We start from the raw sequence: 16043 nt of genomic DNA, 5'->3' as shown, positions 1-16043 counted from the left end.
TGGGGAATCGGGAAATAAAGTGCAGCACACCTACCTTATCTTGTCTTCCGCTGCGCACAGACCACACGTCAGTGTCGGGGGGGCAAGGAGCAGTATGTTCGACTTGGCAGTTGGCACTTGGCCTGGGGCCGTGCTGCCCACACAACAGGAAGGGGGGAGTCTCCCGGCCGAGCCCCAAAAATCTCTCAATTGGGGCTGGGCAGGCCTCAGGCACACAAATTGGCGACTCGGCTTCGGCGAGCGCAAACCACATGCATTGCTTCTTCCCCCCTGCGCCCTCTGTGTTGCTTCCTACACCCTAGTATATTTTATGTTTTAACCCCTTCGTCGCCACGGACGTAATGGTTACGTCCATGGCTGCGCCCGTGTGGCGCCATGGACGTAACCATTATGTCCTGGGACCGGCCCTCGGGGGAAGCGCTAGCGCTCCCCCCGAGGGCCGCCCCCTCACCCCTCCAGGCCAGGGCTGAAAGGGGAATCCCTTCCCCTTCCACCCCTGACCCCCCCATTCCCCTGTGACGTCAGCGCGCTATTGCACGCTGTTTGTCACAGGGCCTCCTCCCATCGCGCTGGAAGCTCAGCTTCCAGCGCAATCGGAAGAGAAATGCTTTGCATTTCTCTTCCGATCACGTGGGGGAGGCAGAGAGAGGTTTCAAAGGGAAGGAAAGTTATTTCCTTCCCTTTTAAGTCTCTCTCTGCGTTTTGGCAGCCGGATTGAAAGCAATCCGGCTGTCAAAACACCCACTGGACACCTGGGATTTTTTTTTTTATGAAACTGAAATAAGGGAGCGACCCCTTGGGCAAGGGTCGCTCCCAGGGGGGGCATTTTTTTTAAGGCCTTTTCTGCCCCCGATCTGCCCCCGGGGGGGCAGAAACCTCTAGGCACCAGGGATAAAAAAAAATTGTTGTTTTGTTTTTGTTTAGTTTTAAGTTTTAGAGGTGGGGAGCGACCCCTTGGGCAAGGGTCGCTCCCATAGGGGGCAAATTATATTTAGGCCATTTCTGCCCCCCTTGGGGGCAGATTGGCCTATTTTTATGAGGCCAATCTGCCCCCAAGGGGGACAGAAACCACTAGACACCAGGGAGTTTTTTTTGTTTTTTTTTGTGAATTTCACGTAAGGGGAGCGACCTCGTAGGCAAGGGTCGCTCCCCGGGGGGGTGGGAGGGCACATTTATTTTAGGCCATTTCTGCCCCCCCCGGGGGCAGATCGGCCTATTGTTATTAGGCGATCTGCCCCCGGGGGGGCAGAAACCTCTAGGCACCAGGGCAAATTTATATATTTTTTTTTTTTAGAGATGGGGAGCGACCCCTTAGGCAAGGGTCGCTCCCCTGGAGGGGCAAATTGTATTTAGGCCATTTCTGCCCGCTTTGGGGGCAGATCGGCCGATTTTAGGTCAATCTGCCCCCAATGGGGGCCGAAACCACTAGGCACCAGGGATCTTTTTTTTTTGCGCCGTCACGCAAGGGGAGCGACCTTGTAGGCAAGGGTCGCTCCCCGGGGGGGGGCACATTTATTTTAGGCCATTTCTGCCCCCCCTGGGGCCGGCTGAGCTAGAGGCCAAAATCCACAGGTAGGCACTTTGCAAAAAACACCTATGTTTCCTGTGAAAAAATGTGATGTGTCCACGTTGTGTTTTGGGCCATTTCCTTTCGTGGGGGCTAGGCCCACCCACACAAGTGAGGTACCATTTTTATCGGGAGACTTGGGGGAATGCTGGGTGGAAGGACATTTGTGGCTCCTCTCTGATTCCAGAACTTTCTGTCAACAAAATGAGAGGAAAAAGTGTTTTTGGGCCAAATTTTGAGGTTTGCAAAGGATTCTGGGTAACAGAACCTGGTCAGAGCCCCACAAGTCACCCCATCTTAGATTCCCCTAGGTGTCTAGGTTTCATAAATGTGCTGGTTTGCTAGGTTTCCCCAGGTGCCGGCTGAGCTAGAGGCCAAAATCCACAGGTAGGCACTGTTTTCTGTGAAAACATTTGATGTGTCCATGTTGTGTTTTGGGCCATTTCCTTTCATGGGCGCTAGGCCTACCCACACAAGTGAGGTACCATTTTTATCGGGCGACTTGGGGGAACACTGGGTGGAAGGAAATTTGTGGCTCCTCTCAGGTTCCAGAACTTTCTGTCACCGAAATGTGAGGAAAATGTGTTTTTTTAGCCAAATGTTGAGGTTTGCAAAGGATTCTGGGTAACAGAACCTGATGAGAGCCCCACAAGTCACCCCATCTTGGATTCCCCTAGGTCTCTAGTTTTCAAAAATGCACAGGTTTGGTAGGTTTCCCTAGGTGCCGGCTGAGCTAGAGGCCAAAATCTACAGGTAGGCACTTTGCAAAAAACACCTCTGTTTTCTGTCAAAAAATGGGATGTGTCCACGTTGTGTTTAGGGGCATTTCCTGTTGCGGGCGCTAGGCCTACCCACACAAGTGAGGTATCATTTTTATCGGGAGACTTGGGGGAACATAGAATAGCAAAACAAGTGTTATTGCCCCTTGTCTTTCTCTACATTTTTTCCTTCCAAATATAAAAGAGTGTGTAAAAAAGATGTCTATTTGAGAAATGCCCTGTAATTCACATGCTAGTATGGGCACCCCGGAATTCAGAGATGTGCAAATAACCACTGCTCCTCAACACCTTATCTTGTGCCCATTATAGAAATACAAAGGTTTTCTTGATAGCTATTTTTTACTCTTTATATTTCAGCAAATGAATTGCTGTAAACCCGGTATAGAATGAAAACCCACTGCAGGGTGCAGGTCATTTATTGGCTCTGTGTACCTAGAGTTCTTGATGAACCTACAAGCCCTATATATCCCCGCAACCAGAAGGGTCCAGCAGACGTAACAGTATATTGCTTTCAAATATCTGACATTGCAGGAAAAAGTTACAGAGTAAAACGTAGAGAAAAATTGCAGATTTTTTCAACTCAATTTCAATATTTTTTTTCAGTTGTTATTTTCTGTAGGAAACCCTTGTAGGATCTACACAAATTACCCCTTGCTGAATTCAGAATTTTGTCTACTTTTCAGAAATGTTTCGGTTTCTGGGATCCAGCATTGGTTTCACGCCCATTTCTGTCACTGACTGGAAGGAGGCTGAAAGCACAAAAAAATCTTTAAAATGGGTTGTGTCCCAGTAAAATGCCAAAATTGTGTTGAAAAATTGGGTTTTCTGGTTCAAGTCTGCCTGTTCCTGAAAGCTGGGAAGCTGGTGATTTTAGCACCGCAAACCCTTTGTTGATGCCATTTTCAGGGGAAAAACCACAAGCCTTCTTCTGTAGCCCCTTTTTCCCATTTTTTGGGAAAAAACGAAAATTTCACTGTATTTTGGCTAATTTCTTGGCCTCCTTCTGGGGAACCCACAAAGTCTGGGTACCTCTAGAATCCCTAGGATGTTGGAAAAAAAGGACTCAAATTTGGCGTGGGTAGCTTATGTGGACAAAAAGTTATGAGGGCCTAAGCACAAACTGCCCCAAATAGCCAAAAAAAGGTTTGGCACCTGAGGGGGAAAAGGCCTGGCAGCAAATTGGTTAAAAAGTGCTTGTGTCATTTTGAAGGCGTAAACATACGCAGTAATGTTTTCCTATGAAATAATGCACCACCACAATATAGCACCTTTACGCCTTTTTTCCACATTGTTATTTTTTTTTCTTTCTTTTTTTTGCGGCGCTGGACAGCTTCGGGGCTGCTGTACAGCACGGCTAAAAACCAATGGCAAAGGTAATTGGTCCCAAAGGTAAGACCTGTTTGCTTTGCAAGTGCTTATTTCAGCGAGGTTAAGGTGCAAGATGGAAATATGTTTTGTGTGGTCACTTTGTTTACGGTGCAGGTTCGGGGCTGGTTTTCTTTGCTGCGATTAGGATAAACTTCGGAAAGGAAACTCGAGACTGAAGCCGGAGGGTTCGAGCATCGCAGGACAGACTCTTACAGAGGTGTCACATGGAAGACGCTGCTTGGTTAGCTTTGAAAGGATGGTGGTTGCAGAAGAAGCAGCATGTGTGGTGGTTCGGGGAGTTCATAAACGGACGGAGGTTTAAGGGGAGGAATAGATTTATGAGAATGTATTAGTGAGGTGTGGATTGTTTATTGTTTGTAATGTTGAATGCTAGTGTCGGCCTGTCCTAATACGATGGCTTTATACTCTCTAATGGTTACCCTGCTTCTTTTTACTCTGTCATAGCTACCCTGCTTCTTTTTACTCTCTAATGATAATCCTGCTTCTTTTTACTCTCTAATGGTTACCCTACTTCTTTTTACTTTCTAATGATAATCCTGCTTCTTTTTTTACCCTCTAATGGTAATCCTGCTTCTTTTTACTCTCTAATGATAATCCTGCTTCTTTTTTTTACTCTCTAATGGTAATCCTGCTTCTTTTGACTCTCTAATAGTTACCCTGCTTCTTTTTACTATTTAATGGTAATCCTGCTTCTTTTTACTCTCTAATGGTTACCCTTCTTCTTTTTACTCCCTAATGGTTACCCTGCTTCATTTATTCTCTAATGATAAACCTGCTTCTTTTTTTACTCTCTAATGGTTTTCCTGCTTCTTTGACTCTCTAATAGTTACCCAGCTTCTTTTTACTATTTAATTGTAATCCTGCTTCTTTTTACTCTCTAATTATAATCCTGTTTCTTTTTTTTACTCTCTAATGGTTACTCTGCTTCTTTTTACTCTCTAATTGTAATCCTGCTTCTTTTTTTACTCTCCAATTGTTATCTTGCTTCTTTTGACTATCTAGTGCTTCTTTTTACTCTCTAATGGTTACCCTGCTTCCTTTTACTCTCTTATGGTAATCCTGCTTCCTTTTACTCTCTAGTGGTTATCCTGCTTCCGTTTGCTCTCTAATGGTTACCCTGCTTCTTTTTACCCTCTAGTGGTTACCCAGCTTTTTTTTTACTCTAATGGTAATCTTCCTTCTTTTTACTCTCTATTGGTTACCCAGCTTTATTTTACTCTCTAATGGTTATCCTGCTTCTTTTTACTCTCTAATTGTTACTCTGCTTCCTTTTACTCTCTTATGGTAGTCCTGCTTCCTTTTACTCTCTAGTGGTTATCCTGCTTCCTTTTGCTCTCTAATGGTTACCCTGCTTCTTTTTACCCTCTAGTGGTTACCCTGCTTCTTTTTACCCTCTAATGGTTACCCTGCTTTTTTTTTTTTACTCTATAGGTAATCTTCCTACTTTTTACTCTCTATTGGTTACCCTGCTTCCTTTTTACTCTCTAATGGTTATCCTGCTTCTTTTTGCACCATCTTGCTCGATATGTGATTTGTAGATCTATACTTAAAACTCCAAGGCCCACTATCCAAAGTGCTGGTGACTGAAATCCCAGGAATGGCTGAAAGTGTTGATCATGGCATGAGATCGCGTGGCAGGCATCCCTCAAACCACCGAAATCCACTGTTGCAAGAACCCCTCCGACCTTGGTGCGACCGAACACATCTAGCCTCGGGCCCCCTCTCCAGGAAAAAGCTTTCCCCAGAACCTTCATGCTGGTGCCTTGTCACTTTGAGTACAGTCATGGCTCTGATGTCGCAGGCCTGTCACAGTGTTTTAAAGTGAGCTGCAGCACTGATGCCCCGATCCACGCGCCTGTCCCAAAGCCCCCTCTGCCACTGTTCTAACTGAGAAGCCCCCTGTGTGCCTCCCGGAAGCAATCGGGTTTCCAGACCTCCCCACAAAATGAAGGAGAGGCATAAATGTACTCCCAAAAACTCGAGGACACTGGACTCGGTAAGCAGCGAGAGTGTAAATATATACATGCAAGCGTGCACGCATGTGATTGTATTGCATGTTCGGTGAAAGTGGTAGTGCATGGAAAGACGGTGGTAGCACCAGTACCATATGTGTGGTTAGTACCCAACTGGAATTTTATAGCATCTTTTCGAATATGCCGCTTCGTGTTCTGTGATCAGGATGTGGCCGGAGATTTGTAATCTATACACCTGAACTAAACATTCAGTCCAGGCGCCTCTCGCCGTCTGTCTCTCTGACCATCCTTCCCTTTTTTGCCGACTCTGATATTTGAAAAATTCTCCCTACAGAGGTCCTAAACAGTGGGCCGGAGCCACTACTTGTTTCTGATAAAAATTAGACTCCCAGAGGAGCCATCATTTCCCACACTTTCCTGGGTGTGATGCTGTTATGCACTGATGCATCTCTTCCAGAATCTTTATTGGCACTCGTTTGTTAAACCCAGCTTCACATCCGTCTTGGATGATAAAATGAGCACTGCCTGGTAGCGATTAACCCGAGGTACTGAGCAGCAAGGTATCTCACGGGGTTAAGGCGTGCTTCACAAATAACTATGTCATCTCTCAACCCACAGACAATGTGACCTCATTCATAAAACCTTAAGTACTACAAGACCACTGCCACAGAAAACCATTAATTCATGTTCTCTGGTAATTATGTCAACCAGAATCACCAATTACATTAACAGCCCCAAACAACTATTCAATATCACCTCGCAGGCTTTGAACACCATCTGTCGAAGTTCAAAGGCATATGGATTCCAAAGAGTCTTTCATCATTTTTCACTGACATACTAAAAGCAAAGCTGGAAGGAAATCCAGCAGAAGAACATTAAACTCCCTCCTGAAAAGACCATCAAAGCTGACGCTTTGAAAATTAACCATCAATTGCCCACCACCATTTTGTCACAAACCATGCCTTGAAACCACCTCTGATAGCATCTTTGGAAGAGTATATTATAGCGCCTCCCTTAGTGTCATTTTACCCACAAAAATGTTTATATAATGTGCTAACATTCTAGTCCCTTTTATAACTATTTCCATAAACTAGTCCTTCGAAGAAAAAAAGTTCAAGCTGACTTTGCACAGGCTGCCGTTCGGAGCTATTCATCAACAACAACCACAGACCAAGCCACTGCTTCTCCACCGTGTCCTAGTTTTGCAATAGGTCATTGTCTTCCAGCTTCAGGCTAACCTCGAGAACCATTGCCTTCACGGTCCATAACAGTCTTGTTTCTGTCTAATGCACAACATCAAAAGAGTCCTCCGCGCAATACGAGGTGACGCACTTGAAGCAGCAAACTAGAATGAGAAAGGCCTGCTGTAACTGCTGGGCACTGGTGTAGCGTTCAACCTAGAGACTGTGCTCCCTTGCACCTCCAAGGGAGCAGAAGTCTCAGAATGCTAGCATTTATAGCCCGCATCCTTCCTCTCTGACTGATCTCAACAAGTTAACCATGGCGTCTTCATGTCAAACTCCCTCAAGGTGTTATAACAAATACTGCAAGGATCATCATCTCACAAGTGCACTTCAACATTTACTGGGCAAAAAAGCATCTTTTTAAATGTTCACCAAAATTTGCAGAAGATCTGTGAATCTGGTGATAATTAAAAAAAAAACCAAGCATGGTCTCCAGCGCTTGTTCACTATAGACCCCGGGTGGGCCAGGTCCTGGGGGCATGTAGGAATATTTAAAAAAAGGTGAGGGTGCACAGGGCTCCCCTCCTAGGGCTCTTTTGAGAGGTGGGGGCCCCTGGGGTTCAGAAGTGCCCTAGGAGGGGGTACCCATGCGCCCCCTCCTTTTTTGTATATTGGGCTACATTATGAACAAGCGCTGGAGATCACACTTATTTTTTAATACATTTTCACCAGATTTGCAGATCCTGTGCGATTTTCAGTGAAAAAAAAAAAAAAAATGCTATTTTGCCCTGTCGGGGTCCCGAGGAGTATCCCAGCACCAAGACTAGGGGGTCGAGGTATTCCTACCCTGCACCCTTCTTTTTTGATTTACATTTTGTTTTGGGACTCGGCTGAATCTGTTAAATTCTGTCCAGCTTTTTCGGCTGTAGTTGTGTTCAAAATCCCCATGGGAATTTGCATGGGGAAAATGTGGTTTGAAACTCCCCCTTTATCTTGGCCTTCGCTTAATGAATCACCCTGAAACTTTCAAGACAGCAGCTGAACTGTCGCACTAATTTTGAAAATGTCCTGAAGATTCGTCAAACTGCGCCAAAGTTATTGGCAAAACAAAAACAAAACGCTTTCTCTAGGGAAACTAGATTCTAACTATAACTACCTACTGGCCGCGGCGTGGTGTGTGTGTACATATATATGTGTATATATATATAAAATGTTTTACATTCATTCAATCGGTCATTCATGAGAGAGTGCTGCTTACATGAAATGATACAGTGACAGTGACGAGAAGGTTATGCACCAGAGAATAAATGATCACGTAGTGAAAGTACTTGAATACCGGGCTGCGTTTTTCTAACATGTAAATCAGCATCATTCTATCATTCATTTGCTGCTCATTGAGTACCTCAGAGTCCTACACAGGAGGGACAGTTATTTAGGCTGTCACCATTAATAGCACATTTCACTGTAACACAGTCTCATACACCACCAGGGTACGGGCAACACAAGATTTCTGACACCAGTTTAGTGAATCTTAATTCTTGGCCACTGAATAACGAGCATTGGAAAAGTCAGAAGGTCTTCCTTTGGGATCTGTTGGCCTTGCCAATTGCTTTTGGCTGTGGTGTACATTGTGGAACGCTGTGCAGCACTGTCCAGGATAAAAAATAATTTAAAAAATGCAGTTGTGGTTGCGTCATTCCAATGACGCAGGCATGTGTCAGAACTAATGTGTGCGCTAGCGGAATAATGCAGGCGCCATTTGCTTTATGTTGTTTTACTTATAGATCCAGGATGGCTGATGCCGCTTTGATCAGTAAATAAAATAAATTAAGATGTTTTAGCGTGAAAGCACCAATTAAAAGACAAGCATTTACAATACAATCGGTCTCGCATTTGTGAAAATTAGAGCTCTTGGCATTGAAAATAACAATATTTTTTACACTTGTTTTTTTGTATGCAGTGGAGTGATGATATTTGCATAACGCTATTGCCATTCGTATGACCTTGCAGCTCTGCAGAACTCGAAAATTAGAAATAGATTATGAGGGAGGGGAGACAATAGTAATATACTGACTGAAAAAATAAATTAACAACATCCTTGAAAATGCAAACACTCATAGAGAATGCAAGATTAAGTAAAGCCTGTGAAATGTAAGCAGAAGCAACATGGTTACCTTAGTGCTTTTACACTTGTCATTCAGAAATCAATTAGTGTTTTTGCCTGAAAAGTTAAAGACATGACTATAGGGCCCTGAACGCAGAGCCGCGGTACACATGTTATAAACTAAAATAAGGAAAACAGCTGATAAGGATCATGTTAATTGTTTTCCACTATACGCATCAACCAGGTATTGCAGTACCTCCAAGAAGGACGCACTTTCCCGCCCGGAGAAAACAATGGGGAGTTATTTACAAGCCCTTTGCGCCACCAATGGGTCACTTCTAATATGCGAAAAATGACGTGCCAGCGGCGCAAGAGGCTTGTAAATAAGCCCCATTGTTGTTCAAAGAAAGAGGAGAAAACAAAAGTAGTGCTTCACTGGCAAACTCTGTGAAGAGGTGCTAATTTGTGTGGTTGTGAATAAAACCAATCTGCCCACTTTGCAACCACTCTGTCTTGCTTTTATTATTTTTGTTTTCCATATTTTGAACTTTTTTTCCTCTCCATCCTGAGGCTGCACGTTGGAATACAAACATGTCAGAAAAAGACAAAATTTGTAGCCAAAGTGTTTCTCTCTTTTTTTTTTTATCCATTTCACAGGGGAACAAATGAAGGAGAGGGTAAGAGTCATTTGTCGAAGTCATGGTTTTCAGAAAGTGAGGAGGACCGAGACAAAAAGAGAGGGAATAAGAGAAAGAAAGAGGGAGGGGGGAAGCTGCCAGTGGCAGAGCAGGAGAAGTGAACACTGTAGAGAGGTGGGCGGAGATGGGTGTGATGAGGGGCCTGGGGTTCATCATATTCAGAAGGGGGGCCCTACAGTGTGGCGATGCAGATAAATCCATGTGATCGGTTGGATTTATTGCAAGTGGACCAAAGACAAGCAAAGGAGCAAAGTTAAACATTTTCCACTGTACACATCAACCAGATATTGCAGTATCTTCAGGAATGGTGCACTTCCCAAGTTGGGGAAAACAGTGCTGTTCCAACAGAGACAAGAAAACGAAAGTAGAGCTTCACTGGCAAACACTCTAAAGTGGTGCTAACGTGTGTGGTTGTGAATAAAACCAATCTGCCCTCTTTGAAACCACTCTGTTTCGTTTTTTTTCTTCGTATTTTGAACCTTTTTTTCTCTCCGTTCCGAGGCTGCCTTTTTGGAATAGAAAAATGTCAGAAAAAGATGACATTTGCAGCCAAAGTGTTTCTTTTTTTTTAGGATCCATTTCACATGGGAACAAATAAAGGAAAGGAGAGAAAAGCGACGGTAGAGCTATTTTTTTATGTCATGGTTTTCAGCAAGTGAGGCGGAATAATGCCACCAGTTAAGCACAGAATTGCATGCTATGCTGATACACAAGTCATGGAGTAAACCTAAAAGAGTGCTCTGAAAGGAACACACATAAAAATAAGCAGTGTTGTGGGAGGTGTGAGGGGGTGGACAATACAGGGAGATTAAGTGACGGCACTGCAAATGAAGCGGTAATTTATATTGAAAGAAAAAAGAAGAGACCTCGGATGGGTGCTGGGGGCTTGCAAGCAGGGTTGTGGGAGGGGTGATGGGGACGGAGGAAGGCACCAGGAGATTAAGTGACAGCATGGCAAATGGGTGCACTAGTGATCAGAGAGAGGATGGTCAACAAAACACAAACACAGCTCCTAAAGTACACAAGCTGCTGGGCATTGCACTGAGTGCCGAAGAGCGGAGTGTGAAGCCTGGCCCCTGCACAGCCCCCACCTGCAAGGCACTGCCTCCTCCTGAGGGACAACCAAAAGGAACCATCAGTGAAATCGCCATGGGAGGGAACGAGACACACAAAGGAGGGACAATTACATCTAATACACCAATAATATGAGAGAGGGCACAGGGAGAGCCGGCTGCCACGAGCAGGAAACAACCCGCAATAGTGAAAATGGAAGCAGGCATGCTGGTAAAAGGCACATGGTCTGCAAAGTAAAACAATAATTAAACTTGCGGTGTAAACAAATTAGTAAGACAGCAGGGAGGAGGGAGGAAAGTCTTGGACTGCACAGCAAATGTGACCAGATATGATTTACAACCCTGTTTACAGCAGAGCTTTGAAAGACGAGCATTGTAACATGACGAAGTATAAAGGTAATGTGATGGCCAACAAAAATGTATTCGTAGTGAAATTGCTTGAGAGGGAACTAAGCACACAAAGGAGCGACATTCACATATAAAAAGGAAGCATTTAAAACAAGCACAACAAAAGACAAATGGCAATAGTGGGGGTGGTTAAAGCCCATATACTGAATACAACATGTCTTGCAGACAGCGCATGCGCACTGCCTATGCTCGCCCTAAAAAAACGGATAGTGGGTGTTGGGGGGGAGTGACGAGTAATGAAGAAACAGGTAGGAAGAGGCAGGAGAAGAGAAGCAAACCACAGGCGGGGTTGAGAAGCACAAGAGGGAGAGAACACCACAGAAGGACAGAGGTGAGAGAGGACAAAATGGAGCATGGACCGGGGGCGAGAGAAGTAGACAAGGAACACAGCTGGAAAACACATGCACTTGTGGAGTGCTTAAGCAAAAAGAAACAAGAGAGAGAGCAGTGTGGGCGATAAAGCAGACAGATGAGAGAGAATACAACAGTGTGGGGACACAAGGGACAGCTGGAAAAAACTGCACTCTGTGGAGTGCTTAAGCAAAAGGAAAAATGAGTTCCCTAAAAGTGAGTATCAGAAGGAAACAAGAGGCAGTGCACCTGGCTACTATGTCAGTAGGTAACCTGCTTATTGTTGGGAAAATATGTAACCATATTTCTCATTTTACATGTTATCCCACTGGCACTACGCTAATTTGGATGGATACTGTTGTTATTGCTGACTTGGAAAACAAAACACAATATAAAAAATATTTAAGACAAAAATAACTGGTCACCTCTCAGACTTTAAAAAGGTGAGAGGTTTGTGCAAGCTTGAGTGAACAGCTCAAATTCATGGACTAAGGGATGACTTTTGTATCAATGGGTTTTACATTTTCAAATTAGTTGTCTAATAGTGCCACAGAATATGTTCAGAACTTGCCCGTATTCACATATTTACCACAGAATTTCCTAGTTGTATAATGTCATTTTTCTTGTTGCATAACTTAGTCATCCCTACTGCAGAATTTGTTTATCTGGGATTTTAGATCAAAGCTCTCGTTGTGAAAAGACTTCTTGTGGTCATTCTGAAAGATTTCCTGGGAATGTATTACCCCCCACCCACCCACCCACCGCTTACCATTGACTTTGCAGTTTGTAACTCGCATTTTCTAGCTTTCTGTTTGCTAGCTTTATTTGTTTTAGGCTGCCCAGCCTGACTTTGTCACTTCCGTGGAGCAAACCTTGTCACCATCGTTCCTTGTATTCTTCCCTCAAGTCCTCACTTCCTGTAAACATGCCTTTAAATGTTGTTCTTCTCTTGTCACATTTGATGTGCGTTCAAAGACTGGGTTCAAATGTCAAGCTCTATCTTCAGAGTGAGTTTGGTGTTTACTTTACTTTTTCTGACTTCAAAGTGAGAGGGTTTATATGACAATCTTGCCAGGTACTGTGACACAAAAAGGATGTTTTCTAGCACACAAAATACCTGAATGGGAGGTTGGGACTTCATGTGTGTCTGAACCAATTCTTGATAGTGGTGTGGCCAGGAGAGGGTAATCCGGCACTGCCAGGAAGTGGCACCAAGTAGGCACCAGCCTTTGGCCACCCTCCTTTTAGGGGCCCCACGACAACGGATCAAAATAATATTGACTTGATCTTGAAAGAAAATTGAAAGCTAGTTTGTCTCTTAAAAGCTCACTTTCTGTCAGCTGTCAGTTTAAAAAAAAAAAAATCGATGCAGACAACGCACCTGTAATGTTTAGTTTTGTGTATTAAACTTGTTGGTTGGTAAAATTAAAAATTTATTATGAGATAATTTGCGATGGCGCCCCGAACTTTCGACTGCCTAGGGACCTCCACATGGTTTAATCGGGCACTGCTTCCTGGAACATCTGCCCAGATGTGGTGCAAGGTTTTTAAGAGTCTTCTGTTTATTTATTTCCTTTCCCCTTGCAAAACTGCCTATTTGAGACCAATGTTGGCACTCTGGTGCCATCGTTTGGCTATTTCTAGTGTTGCAAGGGCAGCTGCCTCTGGTGATCTGAACGTACCAATGTCGCTTTAACTGTTCCCCATCCAGGGTTAGGCTGCAAGATAAAATCAGACCAGTGTGATGTTTTCATGCCAAGATATTGTACAAAAAGTGTAGGTTTTATATGCTAGTCTGAATTGAAATTCCTCAAATCATGTATGTGCCATACAAAAATATAATCCCATGCTCAATCTCGCCAGGCATTGATTCTCCCGCTGCTTCTTCTGCGGTTCTTTTGCGTACAGACGGCGTCATGCGTGCGTGGGCTCCCACGAGGGATTGTAAAGCACACCACCGCAGAAGAGCTGCGGAAAAGCCGTCTCTCAAGGGCACGAGTAATAATTTATCAGAAGTTTAATCCAATGTTCCTAGATAAATCTGCCAGATGCGATGCTCAGTCCGCGTCACAGCTGTGACCGGGCTGTGATTGTTGTAAGCGCCCTAGCCCACATTGCTCTAATTACGTACTCGCGCTGCTTTTAGTGATGTTCATAGCCTCTGAAATTATTTGACAATGAAGGACCAAATAATGCAGCAGGCAGACTAAATTATGTGGCAAGAAAATGCAAATTATGTGACATTTTGCGGCACCTTCTGCGGAAGAGGTATCTCGTTTTTTGTCAATTTAACACACACTGAAGAAAAATACCAAAATACACATGTTTTTCGAGAAAGAAAAGTAGACGATTCATCAGATTTAACTAAAACAGCAGACTTATTTGGAGAGCACGTGTGCGCCTCGAGCGGGTCTCGTGGCACTATAGATAAGAACTGATGTTGGTTGATACCAATCTCACTGCTACTCATTTCATCATTTTCGGAAGAATGAAAGGTTGCGTGGGAGTACCGAGAGGTCAACCAAATATACCCACAGTGGGTACATTAGCTACTGAGCCACCGAACCCGTCCAAATATTATTCGCTAACAAATGTTACTTTTGTTTTGCTAAAAAAAGTACATTTTATTCACCCCGTGCTTTCAAACTCCCTGAGTGAAATGGTTTGTTTAAAACATGCAATGTTGCATTCAGCAGGAAACAAACCTATATGTACACACTTTTGATTGCAAAACATGAGCGTCTCATGTACTGGGTATGTATCCCAGTTATCTCTTGGAACTGGTGGTAAGCTTCAGTTTTTCTCTCTGTCCATATTAAGGCCCGTGCACGCACTTAAGAAAGAGTCCTGCAGTGGAACAGTTTATATTTTATATAACACGTAAGAGTCTTTCCAAGACGCCGTGTACAAGACCTTCAAAAGAGAAGTAACCTGGCCTCCGAGTGACCTTTTGCATAACTGCTGCTGTGAGAACAGCGTTTCTGGTGTAACCTGGGTTTGCATGAATAATGAAGCAAAAAGGGTTCCTAAGAAAGCAGGAGTCACTATTTCCATCATGTTGGAATTACCCTTAAATATGCCCGGGTGTTGTTTTTCACTCGACGGACAAACCTCCTTCCACCAGTTCATTGACGTGGGCGTTAATGCTGCCTGGGCAACGTGTTCACATCACTTGGTACCAAAATGATACCTGAATACAGTAACCCATAAGTTAAAGATGACCAGTTAACACTTGAAAGGTCTCTTCCACTGCGCTACCTGAGACACGTTTTTAATAACTTTCGATCTATTTGCACTAGAAACATGTTTTGGATTTCTAAAAATGATGCTGCAGATAGAGGATTTTTGTGTGGTAAATTCACATTAACGGGGAAAATGCCCCAGTCTCAGAAACGTAAACCCCAGTTAGCCCTGGCCGCAGTATCGGCGCTTACCTGCCTCGGTCTCGGATTCAGGCGCTAAGAAGGTCCCACGCGTAGTACCGGCTGGTCTCGGAGTTCTCTCGAGCTCAGTGCTTCTGGGCATCATTGCTCCGTGTCAGTGCTTTTGCTCATGGGTGGTTTCCGGGTCTCCCCAGCTGGACTGAGTCCTCGCAGCGCTGCTATGGTGACTGGAGAGACTTTGATTCCCAGTGGAATAGGCGCGTGCGCTGGAGCTGGCGAGCGGCGCCTGTAAGGGGATAGAAACCCTTCTGGCCTGATGCTGTGTGGGAGTGACCTCAGGGTGGCTGGTGTGCTGGCTCCAAGTTATATCCGCTCACTCTCTTTCTGGAAGCATCTTGGGCTACTTGAACCTTATGCGAAAAGCTGCCCAAACTGTTCTAAGCAAAATGTATGCCTCCGCCTTCTACGAGTGGCCTTTGCTCTTCGCCTGTGGTGTTGGGCTTTAGTAGTGCAGGTCCCGCTGTACTGGCTCTCAGTGTGCGACTCTCAGTGCAGGACCTTCAGTGCTGGCTGAGTGTGACTCTCTCCTCCCCTGTTGATACTAGCCCTGCTGTATTGGCCTCGAATGTATGACTCTCACCTCTGTTAGTGCAGATCCTTCAGTGCTGGCTCTGAGTGTGTGACTCTCACATCTGTTAGTGCAGCACCTTCAGTGCTGGCTCTGAGTGTGTGACTCTCCTCTGTTGGTGCAGATCCTTCAGTGCTAGCTCGGAGTGTGTGACTCTCCTCTGTCAGTGCAGGACCTTTGGTGCTGGCTCTGAGTGTGTGACTCTCACCTCTGTTTGTGCAGATCCTTCAGTGCTGGCTCTGAGTGTGTGACTCTCACCTCTATTAGTACAGATCCTTCAGTGCTGGCCCTGAGTGTGTGACTCTCCTCTGTTAGTGCAGATCCTTCAGTGCTGGCTCTGAGTGTGTGACTCTCACCTCTGTTAGTGCAGATCCTTCAGTGCTGGCTCTGAGTGTGTGACTCTCCTCTGTTAGTGCAGATCCTTCAGTGCTGGCTCGGAGTGTGTGACTCTCCTCTGTCAGTGTAGGACCTTTGGTGCTGGCTCTGAGTGTGTGACTCTCCTCTGT

At 44.7% G+C, this 16043-nt stretch overlaps 1 protein-coding gene and 1 long non-coding RNA gene across 3 annotated transcripts in view; one reads left to right on the top strand and one right to left on the bottom strand.

The window, feature by feature from the left end:
* The window catches only part of LOC138267600 (adenosine receptor A3-like), a 151594-nt gene extending 135749 nt beyond the window's left edge, over nucleotides 1–15845 (bottom strand). The window contains exon 1 of one of the 2 annotated variants that reach the window (XM_069216662.1): nucleotides 14961–15845. The gene's annotated coding sequence lies outside the window, so the exon portion shown is untranslated. The remainder of the gene's footprint in view (nucleotides 1–14960) is intronic. The other variant, XM_069216663.1, reaches the window with a different exon arrangement.
* Nucleotides 11469–16043, top strand: part of LOC138267602 (uncharacterized) — a 178126-nt gene continuing 173551 nt past the window's right edge. The window contains exon 1 of the long non-coding RNA XR_011199833.1: nucleotides 11469–11506. This is a non-coding gene — a long non-coding RNA (uncharacterized lncRNA). The remainder of the gene's footprint in view (nucleotides 11507–16043) is intronic.

Source organism: Pleurodeles waltl, chromosome 12, assembly GCF_031143425.1.
Source record: "Pleurodeles waltl isolate 20211129_DDA chromosome 12, aPleWal1.hap1.20221129, whole genome shotgun sequence".
NCBI classification, from domain to species: Eukaryota; Metazoa; Chordata; class Amphibia; order Caudata; family Salamandridae; genus Pleurodeles; species Pleurodeles waltl.
The sequence above is the reverse complement of the archived record's forward strand: the minus strand, read 5'-3'. Positions and strand labels throughout refer to the sequence as shown.